We start from the raw sequence: 23,416 nt of genomic DNA, 5'->3' as shown, positions 1-23,416 counted from the left end.
CAACTTTGAGGAGTTATTTGGAGTCACTGGATTTACTTTAACTGTGTCTTGTACATATTATCCATGGTAATTAGTAAAGTCCTTTTAAAAAATCTGGAACATGTTTATTTGTGCCACTAGAAAGCTAGCATGGATAAACAACTAATAAAGGAATTTCACATTGTCATGTTAATTTTTTTCCACTTAGTATTGATGATTTCCTCTTACAAACTCCAAAGTGCTTCCTTCAAAAAACATTAACTTGTGTACACAAAGTTCTACACTGACCTGCCTGTGAGAGCCCATTCCAGTCAACACTTGCTCTGTCCTCACTATGGCCTTGAGGTTGTGTTGCACCCATGACCTCAAGATGACTATGCTGTGGTATGACAATAGAAATGTGTATGTCCTAAGCTTCAAGGACACCAGGTGACTGGAGTCCAGGTAGTAGATATATGGTCATCTTTGATTTTTTTTTTTTTTAACTATCATCCTTTTTTTCTCTAATTCCCTTTTGCATTTCCCTATAAACTCCAGGTTTTAAAAAATTCTACCTGGCAGAGAGCTCTTTCCTCGTCCCATTTATGATTTCCTCTCCTTCTTTTAGTCTTTAAACATGGGCACTCTTCAATTATCATTGCTGTGTCTCCTGCTTTTTCTCTTTCTTGTCAGGCCCATTCATTTCAACTCTGTTTCCACCTCTCTGCATAAGACCCAAATCCATGCCACTGACCATGGCCTTTCCGGAGCTTGAGACAGGCACCCCCGGTGCTGGCCAGCATTCTGTCAAAGTAACCACATCAACCTAAATCCAGTCCTTCCTTCACACCTCCCTCTTGCTTATTGACTTAATCATCCTACATATCTCAGTTTGCAAAACTCAAATATCATTTCCACTTTCATTTTGCTGTGAACAGAAAGTAGGCAGTACTTAAAGAAGGAAAATATTTAAAGCTTTAAAGCATTTAAAGAAGGAAAGATTGTTTGGGACTGGGGACTAAGGGAAGGTCCCAAGGAAGAAATGGCATTGGGCTGGCTGGGCTTTAAAGGATGTGAAGAAGATTGAGTAAGGCACAGATGAGGGGTAGAAGAGAGTATTTCAGACAAAGGCTATGTTTTGTGAAAAGGAGAGTTATTTGCAGTGGCTAGAAAGGATTGCAGAGAGAAAGAGGAGTTTAAGGTAAAAATGATGGAGAATCAAGAGTTTATTGTAAGGAGTTGGACTTGAAGTGAGAATCCCTGAGAACCCAGTAAAGACTTTCTAGGAGGATGTCTTAGTCCATTCAGGCTGCTTTAAGAGAATACCATAGACTGGGTGGTTTATAAACAACATGAAGTTATTTCTCACAGTTCTGGAGCCTGCAAAGTCCACAATCAAAGCACCGTGAGATTTGGTGTCTGGTAAAGTCCTGCTTCCTAGATGGCCGTCTTCTTGCCCATGTGACAGAAGGGGCAAGATAAATCTCTAGGGTCTTTTTTAATAAGGTACTAATTCCATTCACAAGGCCTCTATCCTTATGACATAATCACCTCTCAAAGGGCCCATCTCCAAATATCATCACATTGGGGTTTAGGTTTCAATATACTAATTTTAAGGGGAAAACAAACATTCAGTCTATAGCATAAGGGCAAAATCATTTGAACTCATAATTTCTCTCATGCATCCCATGTCTGATTTCCCCTGGGAAACTTTAAGTCTTTGGGTAAAAGTGTACACTTAACATTCTAACTTTTTCTCTAATTCTTCTCTGAACCCCTCGGCATGTTACCGAGCACGTTGGTATTCAGTGTTTGATGACTAGATGAATAAGATAGTAATTTAAGTATAATGGTAGAATGAAAACAAACAAACTACTACAAAAATACATGTTCCATTAGTACATGAACTTCTGAAGCTTTTAGGCTTCCCATATAACTATCCAATTCCTTATTTACCCAGCCTCCCTCCTCTCTCTAGTGTGTGTCAGATATTTTGGATATAAACGAAGAAAGTCTTAAGAAATTGCCTATGGGAACCAGAATGACTCGTAAACAAATTCTGAAATATATTACAAAGAGTGCTGTAAGGGACATATGTCTAGCATTATATGCAAACACACTAAAAAGAACAGCTAGATACCTGGATTGACATCTAAGCCAGATAGATCATTCATTCAAAAATTATTTCCTAGGTGCAAAGAGCTGATGGTATCCTGTGTGGGATAAACACAGTCAGGACCCCTACTCCTAAGACCTCTTGGTCTAACTGATAGCAAAATACTCTCATTTATTTAGCTGCTACTATTTCTCACGGACTCTCACAGAAAGCTTTTATACAGACAAAGAAACTGAGAATCAGAGAAGATACGTGGCTTGCTCGAAAGGATTTGGGTTAGTTGCAAAACTCATGCTTTCTTCACTACACAATGCCTCTTAGAAACAGTAAATGGAAGGATATACAAAGTGTTATTAGTACTTAGAAGCAGGGTTAACTAGAGAGGGTCAGGGAAGTCTTTCTAAAAGAGATGGGGTTTTATAGCAGAAGAGCAACTGGATGACTGTCACTTGTCATTTGCTCTAATAAACACATTTTGATATCAAGAGCTAGTGATAGAATGTTTTAAAAAGAGCTGGGGGTCTTTGCTACCCAGGCTGGTCTCAAACTCTTGGTCTCAAGCAATCCTTCAGCCTTAGCCTCCAAGTTTCTGGGATTACTGGTACAAGTTACCATGCCCAGAAGCTAGTGATAGAATATTTTTCACCAATTCTGCCATGACCTTGAAGAAACACAAAAGTACAATTTTACTATTGTGTTCTATTTGGATACCTGAGGTTGTATGTAGAAGTGATTTAGGGGTGACATTTCCAGAAGAGTTTATTTGCCCCAACAAAAGTCTGTTGCCTGAGGCCCCTTCTCTCCTAACTATAACAAAAAGGGTTGGGACTCAAAGTTCACTATACTTTGTTACAGAAAACAAAGCTAGGGCACTAGGGAAGACAGGCTCATCTTTTTTCCTCTCCCAAGCATCACTCAACTGATACACATCAATATATTTGCACTGGGTTTGTGATCAGACATTTGAGCCTTTATGTGTAAAAGGCAAGTCACAATATCCCTAGCGTGAATAATTCATGTTGTTTGTCATGGGTCTTTTAAGCCTTTTTGTTAAACTTGAAGATTAGCTTTTTCTTTTTCACTTCCTTAATCAAAGGTTATTTGGAGTCAACTTTGAACAATTCCTCAAGCCGTACTGGTCAACCATTTGATTCAGTATTTTCAGGATTTGGAAGCAGATTGCTGCTGGTTCTTAGGTCTGCTGTATTATTCAACACTTTAGTAAATGATGAACAGGCTGAAAGCCTAGAAAGCTATTTTCTAATTTCTCAAGGGTCTCTTTACCACTTAATTTTCTTTTCATCAAATGTTATTTACTGAGTACCTCCAATCAACTTCTTTGGTATTGTAGCTTGCTGTGATTCTGGCAGATAACAAATGTCAGCATGGGGAGGGTAAAAGAACCGAGCCTTACATTTAATAATATTGTTTGTTTGAAATTGGCTTCACTTTCATCATAGCGAGTCTCACAGGGGGCAAGACCTTTACTCCACCATCTTGATAAGATCCCTGGGGTCCCTCTGTGGGTCTCCCTAGGATTTTCCACGTGTACAAGAGATGAAAAGGTTTTTAAGATCTAAGAAACAAAGCAATCTATTATGTTTCTTGAAAATCATATTATATCTTGTGTTGTATAGGCACAGTAGGCATATTAATGTGCAGTCTATCAAAGACACAAGAACAAAGATGTTAAATTGATATCATATAGCACCTAGCAGGAAAGAATCATTTCTACTTGGAAGGTAGGGAGATGAAAGTGGGAAGTTAGAGAGGGCAAGCATGTGGAAGGCAAATCATAGCCCTCTCTACACCACAGGAATGTTTACACATCAGACCAAGCACTCATGTTGAGCTCAGATGCAGCTCAGGATCCTTCTCAACACAGTCCACTAGGAAGCCACTGTCAATCTCAAGTTGCCATGCCAGAGAAAAATTTTATTCATTTCTGATGCCTTGGGTGATTTGTATCCAAATGCAGGGATAATTATGGGCTGATCCAAGAGATCACTCTAGATATTCCGTATTAAACCCCATATTAATCATTCTCAGTAAACTATCGCAAGGACAAAAAACCAAACACCGCATGTTCTGACTCATAGGTGGGAACTGAACAATGAGAACACATGGACACAGGAAGGGGAACATCACACTCCGGGGACTGTTGTGGGGTGGGGGGAGAGGGGAGGGACAGCATTAGGAGATATACCTAATGCTAAATGATGAGTTAATGGGTGCAGCACACCAACATGGCACATGGATACATATGTAACAAATCTGCACATTGTACACATGTACCCTAAAACTTAAAGTATAATAAAAAAATTAAATATAATCCTGCCAGGATTATAATTAGATTTGAATTGGACTATATTTATAAATTACATTGGGAAGAAATTTATCTTTACAATATTTTCTTCCTACAGAAGTACTGCATGTGTTTATATATTCATTAACTTTTTTCAGTAGTTTTGTAGTTTTCCTTATTCAAAGTATACATGTTTCCTATTAAATTTATATACATGCAAAAAATAAAATAAAATAAAATAATCTAATAAGATGGGAGGTGTTCATGTAATTATATCATCGTAGTATGCCATGGTTTCTGTTGCAGTGGAGTTTTCGTGACAGCTCAGTATTAGTATTTTATCCTGTTAATTGCAAGTTTACTGCATTGTCAGCTAGTTTATTTCATTAATAGCTATTTTATCTCATTAGTAGTAGGCTCCCATCTTGAAGCCTTTGACTAAGATCTCTATGTTGTCTCTCCTGACTTTCAGTAGTGCATCCCTGACCGAGAGGATGCACTACTGACCTCCAGAGTTGCTAAATTTTGTATAAGCTCTAATTTGCCTCAAATCTTTCATACTTGAAATACAAAGATTGGTTTCTGTTTCTCTGTCTGAACCCCAGGCAAAAAAGAGATGTTATATTTTATAGTCAAAGAAGTGCAAATGTTTTTCTATTTTGAGCTCTAAATATAGTAGCTTTTCATCCACATGTTCATTTCTCTGTGTCCTTAAGCAGGAAATTTCATGCTATTTATATATTATGCTAAACACTAGTTGTTTCACCTGTGTTTAGTTATGTCCACATAAGGTTTTTTATCTCTCTGAGAGTTGAAGACTTGGCAGTATTCCTATTTTTCTTCTGACATTGTGGCCTTAAAAATTTATGAACAGCCAATTGAGAGAAAACCACAACTTATTTCAAATTAGTGCTAGAAAATATTTCTGTAATTCAAGTTAATGATAGCAAAGGTCAACTTTACGGCCTCACTCAAAAAGGAGTGTAATGGAGATATAGACATACACATTACCTTCAGCACTATGGGTTTCTTCTATTTGCCCCCTGAAAATAAGTAAGTATGCCAGCTTGTCTATTGCCAACTTGGCCTTACCACCAGCCTTCTAAGGTCTCTTCCACTTTGCAGAGGAGATGTTAAGGACTACATTCCTGAATCCCCTGTCCTGTATGTATAATTCTGGCTTACAGTTGGCCAAGAAGCATGTGTGTAAGATCTGGATGATGAAAGAGAAGGAGAAGCCTTTACTCCCTTGAGGTAGTTGTAGCCAGACCTGTGGGCAAAGATTTCATAGCAGGCTCCTGGTGAGCCCATGAGAAACATGCTTTATGACTGCAGACAGAGAGAGTTGGTGGGAATTTCCCAGAGACTTTGAAGAATGGCAGTAGGCTCTGGGCAAGCTCTCCAGGACCACCTGCCTCAAAGCTTTCAGCAGAGATCTCTTTGTGCTATCCCCAACCTTAACTTTCCCAGAGCTTCTAACATTTGTAGAAACCTCTCCTATCTTAACTTTGTCACACCCGAAATATAGATCAGTGGTTCTGCCCCTGCCTGAACGCTGCCTGATATGATAAGTAAATGAATAAATGAATGAGTGCCCAGAATACCCATTATAGCATTATTCTAGAGTATTGATCATAGTATCAAAGCAATTGACACAGACATTTGCTGCTGACCAAATGTTTGTGACTTTCCCATATATCCTATCCTCCCTTATAGTTGGTTGAGGCCATGTGACTAATTCAAGCCACTGGGCCTATCAAAAGTGGCAATGAGCAGCTCCAAGGCATTTAAAATGCTTCTTGTGCTACCTCCACACTCTATGACCCTTTGTGGAGGTCCTGTGTTATCATGGCACAGCTACAAGATGGTAGAGCTTCCAGAAGCCTGGGCCTTTCATGCTATAGCAGAGCTACCTTGCTGATCTATGCTGAACAAGTAACACGAACAAGAAACAAAGCTTTGTTGTACGAAAGCTGTGGGAGTTTGGTTCAACCTGTCTCCATAGCTGATACTAGTCCAACCTGACAATTTTGAGAGCATAAGATCTACTTTTTAAGGTGCAATAGACAGGATTCCCTAGTTTGAAACTATAAATTCACTTTCTGAACGAAATGTATTATTAAAAGTACCCTGCTGACTTTGTCTCAAATTCATACAAATATGTTACAAAAAGAGTAAGAAGAAAATAAGTAGCGTGTCAATACATACATATATACATAAAGTGCTCCATTTCTAAGAACTACAAAATGACTAATGGACAAAAGGCAAAATTATAATTCACACAGTGAGAATATAAATTCCAGACAAACGAGAGAAAGTATTCTCATTCATTAGTAATAAATATGCTAACCGAAACAAGGTATCACTTTAAGGTTATGAGATTATCAGTTAAATAATTCATGTTAAAAGAACCTCAATTTGGTTGGGTTATAGGAAAACTTCTTTGCCTGTATTTTGGGAGAGGTATATAAACATGTGTGTTTGTAAAGAAATTTGACAAAAAAGGTGACATAGAGATGGTCATAATCTTTGCCCTAAGCATTCCACTCTAAAGAATAATTGAAAAGTGGAAGAAAGCCCCCTATATATGAACAATTTTGTTGCCAACATTGTATGTAATGTAAAAAATGGAAGGTAATGTCAAATGTAATGTAAAAAACATACATATTTAGATAACTATGATGAAAAACATACATATTTAGATAAATTTTGAGATCTTACATAGCTATTAAAAGGTTATTATAAAGCAGGTTCTCAGCTTGAGTGTGCATCAGAATCACCCGGAGAGCTTATAAAAACACAGCTTACTCAGCCCAAGTCCAAGTTTTTGATTCAGTAGGTCTGGAATGGGAACCTAGAATTTGCATTTCTGACAATTTGCAGGTGATGCTGGTTCAAGGACCACACTCTGAGAACTCCTGGCATTAAGGATCACAAAATATTAGTTAACATATATAATATAATGTTAAGTAAGAAAAAGAAACATTGAAATCATAAGCTAAGATACACCTACTCAATAGTGCAAAGAAATATTTTAGTGAAATCATGGTTAAGAGCATGGGGTAAGGAAGACAGTCAGACTCATTGGAATTCCAGTTTTAAGGCTATCATGGGCCCAACGCTCTAGAGTATCTACAAACTCTTCAGGGATCTCCGAAAAGGCTTGAGATCTGAAAGAGAAGGAAAAAGACTAGCAAAATATACAGAGAAAACTGTAACATAGGAATTAGTAATTACGTAATTAAGCATTCCAAAAACATAACACTGGGCATATCAGACAATTCAAAGACAGCTCTTAATTATGTGTACACGTTTATAGAGATGTTTGTGCAACTAAATATATTTGCTATGATGTAGCATGGGGCCTCTAAAAGTAAGAAAATTGATGTGTGTGTGTGTGTGTGTGTGTGTGTGTGTGTGGTGAAGGGTCAGTAGTATTTACATACCAATCTCAACCAGGTCTAACACTAATCAATAATAAAGGAAGAATCTGGTGTTACCTTCGTCTTACCACTGTCCATCAATAGGCTTCACTCACCCCATCTCCAACTAACTGATGTTGGTTACTCTATATTCTATGTAGGGTCTACGCTCCACACAACAGTCACAGCAGATTAAATATGATATATCACCAATTAAAATTCTCCAATAACCTCCGCCAGAAATTCAAACTCCGTAAGTACAATGATCACACAGCCTGGTTTGCCAGAATCAAATCCAGGCAAAGCCACTGTCCTAGATGAGCTGTCAACAACACACCCTTCACTGAGAAGTGTTCCACTTTGGATAAGAATAAGAATAGAAGGGAAATGGTCATTCTCAGCAAACTAACACAAGAACAGAAAATCAAACACCGCATGTTCTCATTCATAAGTGGGAGTTGAACAATGAGAACACATGGACACAGGGAGGGGAACATCACACACTGAGGCCTGTCAGGCGGTGGGAGGCTAGGGGAGGAATAGCATTAGGAGAAATACCTAATGTAGATGATGGGTTGATGGGTGCAGCAAACCACCACAGGAAGTGTATACCTGTGTAACAAACCTGCACGTTATGCACATGTATGCCAGGACTTAAAGTATAATAATAATTTTTAAAAAGGAATAGAATTTCCAGATCCAATATCAAATACCAAGTGTTGCTGCAGAAACACTTACACTAAATTTTTTTCATTGTTGATCTGAAATTCAATTTTCACAAGGTATCCCATATTTTTATTTGCTAAATCTGGCAACCCTGGCGCCCCTACACAAACAGCCCTAAGTGTTACGCCCCTGCCTACCACCTTGCTGCAGTCACCGCTCCTACTCCCTCCTGCTCCAGCCCCACTGTAATTCACATGCCTTGAACATCCATGCTCATTCCCTCTTCTGGACCGTGGCACTGCTCTTTGATCTCCCTGGATTGTTCATTGTAGCTTCACTCAGCTGACTCCTTCTGATCAACTACGTCTTAGCAGATGTCAGCACAGAAAGACATCTTCTGATTACCCAGCAAAAAAAGCCCCACATCCTTCCCTCTTTTGTCACTATCTAAAACAGGGGTGTCCAATCTTGGCTTTCTTGGGCCACACTAGAAAAGGAAGAATTGTCTGGGGCCACATATAAAACACACTAATGACAGCTGGCAAGCTAAAAAGAAATTGCAAATAAAAATTTCATAATGTTTTAAGAAACTTTAAGACTTTGTGTTGGGATGCATTCAAAGCTGTTCTGGGCTGCATGCGGGCCGTGAGTTGGACAAGTTTGATCTAAAATAATAGCCTTTGATCTCATGGCTGTCTTTCTCTCCCCATTCAGATAGAGATACGCTGAGATATGGGGACCCTGTCTTTCTTGCTGACTGCTGGGGTGGTATATACATGCCTACAGCAGGCTTGAAACATAGTTAATACTCAACACTTAATTGTTGAATGTTAGATGGAAGAATACAAGTGCATCAAAATATAGCATCTTGAGTTCCTTGTCACAGGAGTACACACACACATACTTTTTCCTTCGAAAAGGGTTCACATTTCTTTAGAAAGACCTTAGACTTGAAGCTGAGCTATTTCCAAATGTGCAGCGGTAGTCCATATGGTAATGGTTTCATAAAGTATGTTAATCAAGGAACCACAAAAATCATTTAATCTAGGAGGTTTCCTCACCACCATCAAACACTGATTATATTTACATAGAAATTGACTCATTATCATGCAGCTGATAAACATTGCTGAAGGGAGAGCCTGCAGAAGCCTATTTGCCTGACACAATCTCCAATCCCAACTGCTGACACGAAATAATCATTTTAAAGATTGCCACACAAAAAGGTGACATTCCTGTGTCATCATATTTCCTTTCCCTATAGCAGAAGCTGGGATTAATAAAGTTAATAAAAAAATTAAGTCACCATATTTTTTAAATTAAAATGTTTAGAAATGTACAATGTTACAATAGTAATGTTACAATAGTAAGATAAGGACTTAAAATGACTATTTGAGGTTCTAAAAATCCATTTAGGGTGTTAAGCTGTTAAAAATGGCTTAAACTTAAGATAAAGAATCATGACAAGATTCCAGTTTGATTTGTTCAAGAATAACCCTTTAGATGACTTTGTGTGTATCACATACCGCTCTCTAATTGCATATGTAAACAAACACAAAGATGCACATACTTAAAGTAAGTAAAATCTTGCTTTTCACCCTATGAATTTAAACAAAAGGTATAAAAGGTATATTTAAACATTCAAGCACCATCTTTTGCAAGTCTGATTTGCATTCTTCCACTTTCAGGGTTCAGGACCTCTGGTTCAAGAGGTGCCATGTAGCATAGCGGGTCAGGCTTGCTCTGTACTAATCTCAGGGTAGAACTAATTCTACAGCCCTCTATTGTTCTAGAGAGCATTTTGTGTTGAGGAGCCAACCTAATTCATATGATGCAAAATTTAAATGTTACCTGATAAGATTTTAAGACTTAGGCAAAATGAATATAGTGATTAATTTTTCTTCCTTCCGATTTACCTCTCAGTTTCACTCAGATACCTATAAAATTAACAATGGAAGTGATAAATTTAACAAATCATTTGCTCATTATAAGTATTTAGTTTATGATTATATAGAGAGGGTTTCTATGAGCTCTGACTTCAGTTATGTTAAAAACCGCGGTGATAAAAGGCCCAAAATAATGTACTGAAGATGAATTCAAAATCGTTCAGAGGCAAGCAGGGAAGAACATTCTACAATTTAATGCATCGCTCTTTTATTTCAATGTTCACTCTGGGATAATCACTGGTTACTTCAAAAAGACCTTTAGATTAAATATAGGGTGCAGCAGCTGAGGATTTGGGGTATTGAAAACAGGGTACAGCATACAGCACCTGAGGATTTGTAGTGATCTTCATTTGACTCTGGAAAATGAAATATATTTTTGTTTACTTCACTCCTTTCATCAAGGCAAACCACCAGCTCACTTTGTTGACAATGACTACATACACCTTTAGGACTGAGACTGTGTCATATATATTTTTATTCTCAAGCTGCTCAATAATGTAGTTACATTCAATTCAAGGAAAATATCCTGCATGTTCTCACATTTAGCAGAAACAACCTTGTCTTCATTCATCTGGGTTCTATTTAATTTGGCTGGGGATTGGGGCGCAAGGTAGAGAGTATTAGGTGGAGATGGGGAAAGAGTAGGTAGGATCCTTGGCAGATTCAGCTGGGAAAGCAGCTATTTTAGAATTTTATAAACATACAAATCTCATATGTGTATATGAATTTGATATTAAGATATTTGCTCTAAGATATTATGTTAGAATTTGCTCTATAAAATGTATATAAAGGTAAGCTATACAAGGGGAACATTTTCCCAAAATGACTAAGTATATTACAGTCTTGTTTTACAGCCAAATAATGAGAGCCTTTAGTTATCTTTATATATGAAGTCACAATTTAGCATTTATTTTTCCAGACTTTAATCATTAATATCATTAAAACAAGAAAAGATAGTCAGTAGAAATGTTTTTCTTTTTTTAAAACCTCTCTAGACTTACACAAAGTCCTATTTAATGAAAATTTCCAAAGCTTACAGAAATAAAAATTATCTTTTGATGCAATATTACGCATTATAAATTTTAGTTTTTCTTATGAAACTATCTCAAACTTCTTTTCATAAATCATTTGAGAATAAATCGCCAACCTGAGACCCATGACCCCAGACTGTATTTCCCATAAACAAGGACTTTCTTCTACATAATTATAATACATACATTAGAACTGGCAAATGAATATTGATATATTACTATGTAATATCTAATTATCAGACACTACTCAAGTTTCCCCAGTTGCTTCAGTAATGTACTTTATAGTGAAAAGATCCAGTTACGAACCAAACTTACATCTAGTTGTAATGTCTCTTCAGTTTCTTTCAGTCTGGGACAGTTCTCTGCAGTTTTAAAACTTTCATGACCTTGATACTTTTAAGATAACAAAACGGGTATTTTGTTAACTCTTCCTTAATTTGTGTTTGTCTGATGTTTCTTCACATCTAGATTCAGGTGTTGAATCTTTGGCAAGAAAATTACAGAAGGGATGCTGTGTTCCCATTGCATCCAATCAGGTGGCACATGATTTCTCTGTGTCCCATTACCAATGATATTCACTTTGATAACTAGGATGAGGTGCCATCTACCAGATTTCTCTACTATAATTTTGTTTTTTTTGCCTTTTGTAATTTATAAGTATGCGAGAGGGATACTTTGAAACCATGTAACTGTCCAACTCCTCATCAAACCATCAACTTATTCGTTAATTTACTTATATCATCATGGTCTTGCATTTCCTGTTTTATTCAGTGAGTTAAAATCTGTCACTAACATGATTGATTTTGATGTTTAACTTGTTCCAGATGTGGGCAGAAGTGCCTTTGTGCTGCCATGTGCCAATCATTCTCTGAGCACTTCCTTGCTTTCTGGCACAAGATGTTCCAGGCTCACCTTCTTCTTTCACTGCCCTGGTATTTTCTCTTTATAAGCAATGCTGTAATGTATGCCCTTGAAGAAATATCTTTGCGTATGTTTCTCATCACATTTTCAACTTTTAGAAACTTATTTAATCTCAAAATCAAGTAGTTAAAATAAATAAGGATATAAAAGGCAGACTACTTAAAAGGCATTGTATTTTATCTTAACTGTGAATTTGTTTTGTGTCATAAAATGCAGGGTTCAAAGAGCAAAATCAGATGATTCTGTCCATACACTAGAGTGTATCTAAAATCCTTTTTATAGCAGATGAGGTAACTTAAAGAACAAAGTCCAAGCAATTTAATAACAAAACCAGAGCTAGCACCCATGAGTCGAGCGAGGACCCACACAGAAGTGAATGCCACAGGAGCAAACTTCCAACCTCCAGGAGGCAATCCTCTTCCTAATATCATTTGCAGTTCTACCTGGGACTGCATCACGTACATGCCCAGAAGCACTTGAATTCCACCATGTGTCTTTTACTCATTGATACAAGTAGGGCCCTGGAGGTGGAGTCAACTTAAACATTTTGCCCCTGTTCTATTTGTCTTCCCATGCTAAACTAATCACTCTGTTTTCAACCCTTAATTATCTTCATCATCCCCATACACATCACACTTAATGAAAGACAAGATCAATAAGGAAGAGGAAGATGGACAAAGATAAAACTGAAAATGAGACCTTAAAGATGAAGCCACCCAGAGAAGAGGATAATAAAATAAAAGCAAACAAGGCAAAAGCGGTTCAAAGGGGAAAATTGCCTTCTAAGAATGAGAAAAGGCTACCAGGGTACAGAAGATATAATAGATAAATTGGGGGCTTAAAGAGGTATATAATTTTCCCAAATAAAATGTGGAATAAGAAAAACTAAGGCATATCAGGGGAAAAAGAAAAAGCAAAATCACTGGCTTGTTCTCCTCCTCTAACTTAAATATTTCTTTGTGGTGTCAAGTTATTTTCCAGTAAATCTGTTAAATCATAGACTAAGTAGTCATATTCAGATTGCAGTAATCATTAAGTGGTTGTTCATCATACGATTGTCTCAACTAAATATAGAAGCAAAAATAACACAGGAATATAATATAAGGCACATCCTCACAAGAAAAAAATCCCTGTCACAACAAAACTATATAACAAATTAAAATGGTCCTCATCTTATGAAAAAAGATACATGACAATTTTTAAAAAGTATTTAATACACATCTGAAGTGGATCCTTCCTGTATCACATCATAGAACTAGCAACCTGGATACATTTTAAAGTTAATTTTTTACAATCCTAAAATATACCAACTGAAGTTTCCGATGATTCTTCAGGCGATAGCAGCCCTAAGGGGCTGCACTATTCTTTGTGGTTTCCATCTGCCCTGCCTCCACGTTTATAAATCGTTTCTTTGCTAAACCATCCTTGAATTATCCTAATTCCAGTGTACTGTCTGTTTCCTGCTAGGGGGCTTGCTAATACAGAGAGTAAATGTAGAATGATCTTCCAGGGAGATTAGAAAGGCAGTGGTAGGCGTAATTAAGAGAAAGTAATGATCTCCTAGGGAGATTAGAAAGGCAGTGGTAGGCATAATTAAGAGAAAGAGACAAGGTGAAGCCATCTCTGTTCTTTAAATCTTTTTGGACATGTTTGCATCATATCATGTCACTCAGAGTGCAAAAACATAAAGCCATATTTAAAAAATATTATCGCAATGACATCTAACTCTAGCTTTACTTGTCAAGGTTGAGCGTAGCTCTCTTGTGCTATTCTGGTCTTGCAAGGTCCAGGAGAACGGGACGATTCCCTGATCTTCAGTCTCTAGGCATTACTGAGGCAGTTGCTCCTTCCCTAAAGCATTATAGACCTTTTGGAAATAGGCATCCTTCTGTCTTACTTCAGCCAAGAGTTCCTTTGCTAAGGCTCCTTAGGCCTCAGAGACCATCCCACAGCTATTTGCAGCTCTGGGGATACACTGTGCCTCAGGTCACCACCACAGGCAGACCTGGCATCATTTCTTATCTTTCCAGTAGCTAGAATCCATTTCTCATCCTCTCTGGCCCAGACAACCAAAATGAGTTTTCAATAGATTCCAGATGGACTGGAAGGACATGCAGTATTCTCTTCCAGTCCATCTTCCGGATTGCCCCAAGAAATCCAACTCTAACCATGGATTTGATCATGTCACTCTTCTGCTACTTCCTTGGCTTTCTATTGATTATGAGATAAAACACAAGTATGAAATAGAAGAGTCTTCACAATCCTGTCCCCAGCCTATCTTTCCGACTTTACCTTTGGTCACTCGCTGTCCTTCCTCTCCAATAATCTCTTTATATTCTAACTTCATGAAGCTATTGCTCATCCCTGAACACTCAAGTAATGAAAGAAACTAATGTTAATGAGCATCTATGCTGTATCCCTTACTGTGCTGAGCTTGGCATTGATCTCATTTAATCCATCCAGCTGATGAGGAGGCTGATGCTCAAGCACCTTAAGAGGCTTAAGCAAGAGTAATAACCACTAAGTGGTGGAGAGGAAGCTGACCTGGGCCCTGTCTTCCTGACATGATGTGACCTCCAAGCCTCAGAGTTATTGGTGGTGAAGAGCTCCCAACCTGAATGTTCTTTTCCACCTTCACCACCCGGTTAGAACCTTCTACTTCCTTAAAGAAAAACCTGGATTTTCGTTTCCACTGAACTCTCCTATGGCTACAGCATATAGGGTTGGTCCCTTCTTGCCCCTGGACCCCACAGCACTTTCAACACCTTTCTGTCACTGCTTTTATCACATGGCCTCCTCATTACCTGCACTTGTGTCCATCCATCATTACTAATTGCAGTCGGTTTTTTTGAGAACCAGGACCAAAGGGATATTATTCACCTCTGGTCCTTAGTTGTTACACAGAGTCTGGTAAATATATGATGCTCTACCAATATTAGATACAGAAAAAGGAAGGAAGGAATAAAAATAAATCTTAGAACTATAGATTGTCCCACCACTATCTTTTGATATACTTGAAATGGAAAAATTTATGCTTTGCCTGGCAGGAAAGTTTCTAACCATATACAGTTCTACCTAAGAATGCCAAATAATGAGGTATGCCGTATGTATACGAAACTGAGAATAAAATATTTGCTAAAATGTCAATGAAAAATAAACATTTAATGACAATAGTATTTTAAAAAGTGACCCAAATATGCATCATGTCTTATGGTTCTCCATGAGATCTAAACTCAATTTTCCAAAATTAACTCAGAACATAGAATTAAAGTTAAAAGGGACTTAGCAGCAATGATGAATTACTTTTCTATAAGTAAAAGGATAAGAGAAAATAAATACGGTAGACTTATGAAAACAAAGGACTAAAAGAAAGATTAACCATTTAAGATCAAAGGTGACTCTAAAACTCTAAAGCTCAAACAGAAATTCTCAAAGTGGATTCTAGTGGCTTTAGTGTATAATATCTTAACAGTGACTGAAAGTAACAAAATCAGCAAAAAGGAACACAATTATGGTCTGGAATTGTTATTTTCAGTGTTCTAATTTAGAATTAAAAAGGAAACATGAATATAAACTATTTTAACAGCTATGTATTAGAAATATGAAGTTTAGGAAGATCTCACTTGAGAGATGTGAAATATAATTTTCTTTTTTCTGAGGAATACAGTAAAACATATTTACTTTCCTCAATACAACAAGAACCACAGTTTTCATAAAATTCCTCAGTTTTCTCTGTGTACATTTGTATGAAACACTATGACACTGAAAACCTATTTAATATCAAATAAAGACATTAAAGTGGTAACAGAAGGATATGATATTTGAAATTCAGTACTGATTAAGCATGAAATAGAGATCAACAAAAAGGCAGAATTGTCTATTTCAGAAGTTGGTGGACAATGGTCTAGAAGTTAGAAAAAGAGAATGCTGCTGATCACAACATATGTTCAATTTACAAAAGAACTTCAAAGTAATCATTTGTAAAGTTATTTTGCACTTCATCAGTAAAGAGTACAGGAGGATTATTTTAACTTGTGTATATTTAAGCAGTTCATTTCAAGACTTTTTTTTCTTAAAAGTAACCAAGTATAAAACAAGCATACTTTTACTGATACACGAAGTCCCCAAGCTAATTACCATAAAATGAATGAGCTTGGAATATATAAAAGAAGATGTGAAAGTGTTTTATCCAAAGAGACTTTAAGAACCTTTGTATAAAGAACAGTTTCTGACTCAAAGGCATTGGCATATGTGCAAAGATTTTAAAATAAATGTGTTCAAGACAGGGAGTAACCATCGGTTGCTGATTTTGATCACTAAGACTAAACTGGAGACTTTGTTTTTCAGGATAATGCAAACAAAACTGTCATCATGTAGTTAATGCTCTATTTTGGGAAGACAGTCTATTGCAAATTACTTTATTAGGAGTTTACTTGACATCCATCTAGAACAGACTGTGGTTCAAAATATGCAACTCTTTTAAATAGCTGTTGTAAAGTGTTTTCCACTTTCACAATAAAGGATCAAAAGTAAGATAATTATTTTAAATGCAAGTCACAAGTCACATATTCCTTGCAGTATATTCACTAACAGCAGTCTTGAACTTAACAACAAACTTCTCCAACCATTCTCTTTAGTAGCCTGAAAATAAGTGTTTCAAAACATGGAAAGTGAAATAAGTTTCTAGTTCATTGTATCTGGTTTCAATTATTTATGTTTCTAGTTCATTGTTTCATGGGTTTGTTCATGCAGGTCATATTTCTGGAGTAGTTAGTATCCAAGAAACTTGCTAGGACAGAGAGCAGGGTAACCAACAGGGCAAATTTAATCTCTGCTCTCATGGTGCTTACAGTCTAACAGGGAAGACAAATAGGAAACAATACAGGGAAGACAAACAGGAAACAATACTTGCACAGAAATCTTTTTTTTTTTTTTTTTTTTTTTGACATGGAAGTCTCGCTCTGATGCCAGGCTGGAGTGCAGTGGCACAATCTTGCCTCACTGCAACCTCCGCCTCCTGGGTTCAAGTGATTTTTCTGCCTCAGCCTCTCAAGTAGCTGGGATTACAGGCGCACACAACCCTACCCAGCTAATTTTTGTATTTTTAGTAAAGATGGGGTTTCACCATGTTGCCCAGGCTGGTCTCGAACTCCTGGGCTCAAGTGATCTGCCTGCCTCAGCCTCCCAAAGTGCTAGGATTACAGGCATGAGCCACTGTGCCCAGGTAGAAATATATTTCCTATATACATGATGATATAAATAGAAATCTCTCAAGCTTTAGAACCATGGAAACCTAAAATCGGATCCGCGTAGATGTGAGGTAGTGATGACATTTTAGTCTCCTCATTTCAGCAAAATAGGGATTGTGACACTTACCATACTTACCATTACCTGGGATAATGTCTGGAGGAGGCCTGACAATTAATAGGTATTCAAATCATTCCCTTTTTCTCCCGTATTTGCATTCCCTATCCCTTATTTTCCATTAATATAAAACAAGGCAACAAAAACTTGGCAGTGAAAAGCTCTTTTCCTCCATTAAATTTAAGAAAATTTAATAAAAATTCAAGTGAAAGCTAAAGCTAAAATAATTTTCTTAGTTAATGAAAAGGTTATCTATACTGAGAATAAGTATATATTGAATTTTGTTATCAAGTTCCTAATCTATTCTGGATGTTCATCCAATTTTCTCACAATAGAAAGCTTTTTTTTTTTTTAAAAGAGTATTTCCATTGCCTTAGGGACAATGAGATTTTATATTCAAAACAACAAAACTCACAGAAAGCTAAGAATAAAGCACATATATTCTGCACTTTTTCCTCTTAGGTATAAGAAAACCAAGTTTATAAAATTAAAATTATTTAGGTCTATGCAATCAATATAAATTTGAACAAAGCTAATACAGTTAAGAAATTACAAGTAGTTTACAGTAACTTTTTTTTTGCTTACTAGGGTTGTTGGATAAAACAAAATATTAATCTTCATTGGAAGGTTCATACATATTCAAAATTTTCCAGGGTTTTCTTTCAACTATATTTTTAAGACGTTAAGTAGAAGACTTAATCTCGTGGGTAACATTATGGACCATGACAACTGTATTCCTTATATCTCTTCAGGTACTGCTGGTGCTCATTTAAACCCTATAGTCTTAACTCTGAGCACTTTAATTTGTTATAATTCATTTTAATCTGACTTTCCTTGGAAGGTTTAGGATTTTTGCTTATGATCTAAAATTCTGATAAGAGGATTCTGATACGTTTTCCTCTTGAGATGTAAAGAAAGAGAACAGATAGTGTAACTTCAGAATAATAGGATCTTGGAGCAAGAAGGAGACTTAAAAAAAAAAGTAACTTAGACCAATTCCCTTATTAAACTAATGAGAGAAGTTGGGAGACTTAAGGTTCTATTTCAGGACCAGGGCTCATTCTGTGGTCCAGATGTGGGGGTGGCTCTCAAGGTGTGGGAAAGGTCTAGGGGTAGCTGGGTGAGTTGGGGTCTGCACCCATGTATACAATCTTGTGTTTCCCTATTTCTTCTGGAAATTGCATGCAAACAAAACACTTGAGAATATCTGCTTTACTGAGGGGTGTGAGAGAGAACTTTATTATTTATCTCAAAATTTTGAATCCATGTTTTAGGGCTCATGCATCTGTTTTCAGCATTCCATGCAAACTTTTAAAATATCTTATTCTACATCCTTTTAACCGTTTTAAAGACAACAAAGCAATAAACCACACAAACAACTAAACGTGTTATATACCAAATTTTAAGACACTGGAGACTTCCAATTCATAAATCTTTGTTGCTAAATTAACTTACTTTTCTGCAGACCTTTAAATAAAGCAGGAGTCCCAAAGGAAGTGACAACAGGGACCAAGGAAGTAAGGGAGCTGAAGGCAGTGAGGACTTCTATGAACTGGAGAGCATAGCCCCATCTAATCCAGGGACGTGATTGTTGCCTGAGGAAATTCAGCACCAGTGTTGCCAGGTCTTAATTAATTCTTTCAAGAAAAGCATAAAACTCTGTATCTTGATAAACTCATGAAAACAGAAATTTTAAAAACTGCTTAGGGATTCAATCAGTGACTGACTCATTATCACTTGCTCTAATTAACTGCATTTACTAACTATAAGGTGAAAATAGAAAGTCGCAAGAAGGTGGAATATCACAGCTTTAGAAGCCAGAAAGTGCGGGTCAGAATGTTCTCTCTAGACCTTCAGAGTTTCAAGACCATATGCAAGTACTTAACTCAGAAAGACTCAGTCTTCATCTGTCAAATAGAGGACAACAGTACCACCTTATAGAATTGGGTGCAATTTAAATGAGATAATACATGTACACATTGTGGGATAGTGCCATGCATCCAGAAAACTTTTTATCATCATCATCATCATTTCTTCATTCATTTTGAAGTTGTTTCTTTATGGCTATACTACAAATAGAGTCAATGTACCATAATCCCATACAGCAAACAAACACATTTTATGTTCATAAACATTGTCTTTTAATACAAGCATATTGAATGATTTTTTTTTTTTTTTTTTTTGAGACGGAGTCTTGCTCAGTTGCCCAGGCTGGAGTGCAGTGGCCCGATCTCAGCTCACTGCAAGCTCCGCCTCCCGGGTTCACACCATTCTCCTGCCTCAGCCTCCCGAGTAGCTGGGACCACAGGCGCTTGCCACCACACCCAGCTAATTTTTTTTTGTATTTTTAGTAGAGATGGGGTTTCACCATGCCAGCCAGGATGGTCTGGATCTCCCGACCTCGTGATCTGCCCACCTCGGACTCCCAAAGTGCTGGGATTACAGGCGTGAGCCACCGCGCATGGCCCATATTGAATGATTTAAAAAAAACAATTTAATTCTTTAAATGTACATAGAAATTTATAATTATAGTTTTCATAATTCCTATAGGCACATAATATATAAAAACAATATAGCTATAGGAAGAGAAATAGAATGTGGTTTCCCCTGACATAGAAGATTGAATATCATTTCCAGTTTTAGCCATTTATGTAGTAGTTAGCATAACCTGCCTGAATTCTTCTTGAAACTGTGATTGTTGTCGGCCCTATTACAATCTCCAAAGGCTATCGTTTTAAAATTAACCTTTCTGGACAGGCATCTGTATGTGATTTAAAATTTTTCTTCAACATCAAAATGCAATAATTTGAAAAGCTTTTCTTCTCCCCACCAAACAGCAGATAATCATCTATTTCAACGAAGTTGTTCAATAACATTTTGTGAATATTAGAAGATCCATAGCCTACCATGGTTTTTTGTTTCAACCAGCCATCCACATAGCTACGCCAAATCCACTGAGCTCTACGGGATAATCAGAAAAGGCCCCACCATCTCTCACGGAGTTTAGCGTCAATACAAGAAAATGAGTTTAAAAGTTCCAAAGATAACTTCTTTTTAAAGCTTCTATACATGTAGGTTTGTGCAGAAGACAGTTATAATACTTAGTGATTTAATTTTACCAGTTTAACATTACTATCTGAAAAATGGATTCAAAAGATAGGGATTTTGCTGTTTTTATTTGGTTTCAACATATTTATTTTGGTTTCAACACATTTATAACATTTTTAGGTGAGCTAAAAACTTAGCGCACCTGAAATAAATAAAATTTATTTCCCAAATAAATTTCAGGTGTGCTAAAGATTTAGCACACCTAGAATAAAATTTAGTTCCGAAATAAATATAAATATGTAACATGAATCATCATAATAATTATATAGACACAAACTCTTTCCTTTGCAAGGCTCGGAGGTCAAGGAAATAAGACTTTAGAGACTTAAGTGACACCCACAACATTCGGAAGCTCAAGGGCACTGCAGTAAGATGGAAAGGGCAAGTCAGGGGCTGTTCTGTATCTGTAAACAAGAACAGCAATAGTCTCCCTTATTTCCCCTAAGGAAGTTCTGAAGTACAGCATGTCATCTTTCCCCTAAAAAGGTGCACTAAACTTAGATTTCTAAAGGTCACAGTTCAAAAATTGCTCTGGAGATTTCAGACTTCATTTTTGTCCAACCTCATGCTTATTGTATAAAAGGACCAATTTCCGAAAAGCCAGACGATGGGAAGCACGGGTGAGAAGAAACCTGCATTATATTGTGAAAGGGCCGACTCTGAGATTGAAATTGATTCCATGAAGTGCACATTCACATAAATATAAAAGATCCACCTCGGTTTAGTTTTATTTCTCCACACATTAAATATCAAAACTCATTTTCCAAAAGATCAAGATGTTCCAAACTTCAAAAAAAGAGAAAAGCAGCCGAGGATGAATAACCTTTACTATACTACAAAAATACCCCTTGCAAAGGACAACTAGATTCCTTGTCCACACAAGAGAAGCGGTTGTTCAGAACTTCAGAAAGAGGAGACCTTTCATTTCAGCGCTAGGTGGCAGGGGAGAGTCGCCTATGCGTCCAGGCTGTCCTGGACAGCTGTGGTTGACGCTGACGCCTGGCTGCTCTCACTTTCACCTTCTCTCTGGTGTCAAAGAGAAGCCTTGAGGCCGTCCCGACGGCCTCTCCTTACAGGGGAAACTGCTGTGAGCTGAATACATACCGCTCTTTCAAACCTTTAATTGCAGCTTAGTTAACTGGTGGAATTAAGCCCACATTGAAGGGGCCTAACTCTACAACCCTGTTCTTCAGGTTAGGAGATCACATGTCAAAATAGAACCCCAAAATAATATAAGAAACACACTGGGGGTGCCAAGTGTTGAACTACTTACAGATGCTGAGTCCTGCAGGAAGCTCTGAGATGGCGCCTGTCTTTCTGGCGCGCCCGCAGGAAGAGGTTTCAGCTGAAACAGACCGCGAGCTTCATTGGAGCTCCACGTGGGGGCGAGACTCGGAGGAGATGTCTGGTCGGATGCTATTGCCATGAAAAACTCTCCTTAGTGTTTGCAAACCTTAAAGAAGAGGTTTTGAAGAAGTCTAGCTTCAGTATCCACCCATGCCCATTAAGCCTCATTTTCTGTTACAAAAATGAGGTTACTAACAGCATCTATTTAAGGGGTTGTGAGGAGTGAATGAGATTGCTGACCCATGAAAAGTGCTCTGTATGGTGCTTTGTCCGTAAAATACTCAAATGTTAGCTATCATTATTACCCCTGCCGAATGAGACAGGGAATGGGAAGTTTCTGTAAAACAAAGAGCAGCCTCATGCCCACTCTCCTCGCACCCTCTCTGCTTCCTCTCAGCCGGTAGACTCGGTGTTTTTGCAAGCACACCCTGGAATTTCTCCCGTTTCCTCAGTATGTAGAGCATAGCGTCCACAGCTTTATGCTATGCAATCAGATAAAGGCGGGTCTGAAAACTGCCTCTTAGCCACTTACCAGCTATGCAATTTTAGGCAAATTGCCACCTTTCTGAGCCTCTGTTTCCCCATCTGAAAAACTAGGAAAGAAATAAGACTTTTCTCCACAGGTAATTTATGAAAATGAGATGGTGTACTGTCAGGTGCAGAGGAAGAATTCACCAAATGTTAGCTGCAATTAGTAGTATTCGTATCACTATTAACTTTGCCTGGCATAACCTCCCCATCTAAAGCTGCTTTCTTTAAAGGATCACTTTAAAAATCTCCATTTGTCCAGATGTCCGTTCTCTCCTGCAACACTTATTCTTGTGTCTCCTTCATACTCTTGGGGATTAAGAAATGAATTTGACATACTTCCTGAAATGAAGGAGCTGAGTGTCTGGCAGCAGAAATAAGTCAGGTGTATAAAGTTTTTAATGCAATGTAGAGTGCTAAGTGGCCTAACAGGAATTTATTTTAAAGATGGTGTTAATTTGGCCAGGCACGGTGGCTCACGCCTATAATCCCAGCACTTTGGGAGGCTGAGGTGGGCGGGTCACCTGAGGTCAGGAGTTTCGAGACTAGCCTGGCCATCATGGTGAAACCCCGTCTCTACTAAAAATACAAAAATTAGCTGGGTGCGGTGGCGCATGCCTGTAATCCGAGCTACTCAGCAGGCTGAGACAGGAGAATCGCTTGAATCCAGGAGGTGGAGGTTGCAGTGAGCCAAGATCACGCCACTA

General features: G+C 37.6%; 1 long non-coding RNA gene across 2 annotated transcripts in view; it reads right to left on the bottom strand.

The window, feature by feature from the left end:
- LOC129471430 (uncharacterized) overlaps positions 1-22,137 on the bottom strand; it is a 453,095-nt gene extending 430,958 nt beyond the window's left edge. For both annotated transcript variants that reach the window (XR_008653587.2, XR_010118670.1), the window contains exon 1: positions 22,108-22,137. This is a non-coding gene — a long non-coding RNA (uncharacterized lncRNA). The remainder of the gene's footprint in view (positions 1-22,107) is intronic.
- Positions 22,138-23,416: the final 1,279 nt, after the last annotated feature.

Source organism: Symphalangus syndactylus, chromosome 21 (assembly GCF_028878055.3).
Source record: "Symphalangus syndactylus isolate Jambi chromosome 21, NHGRI_mSymSyn1-v2.1_pri, whole genome shotgun sequence".
NCBI lineage: Eukaryota > Metazoa > Chordata > Mammalia > Primates > Hylobatidae > Symphalangus > Symphalangus syndactylus.
This window is presented reverse-complemented; position numbering and strand designations above follow the sequence as displayed.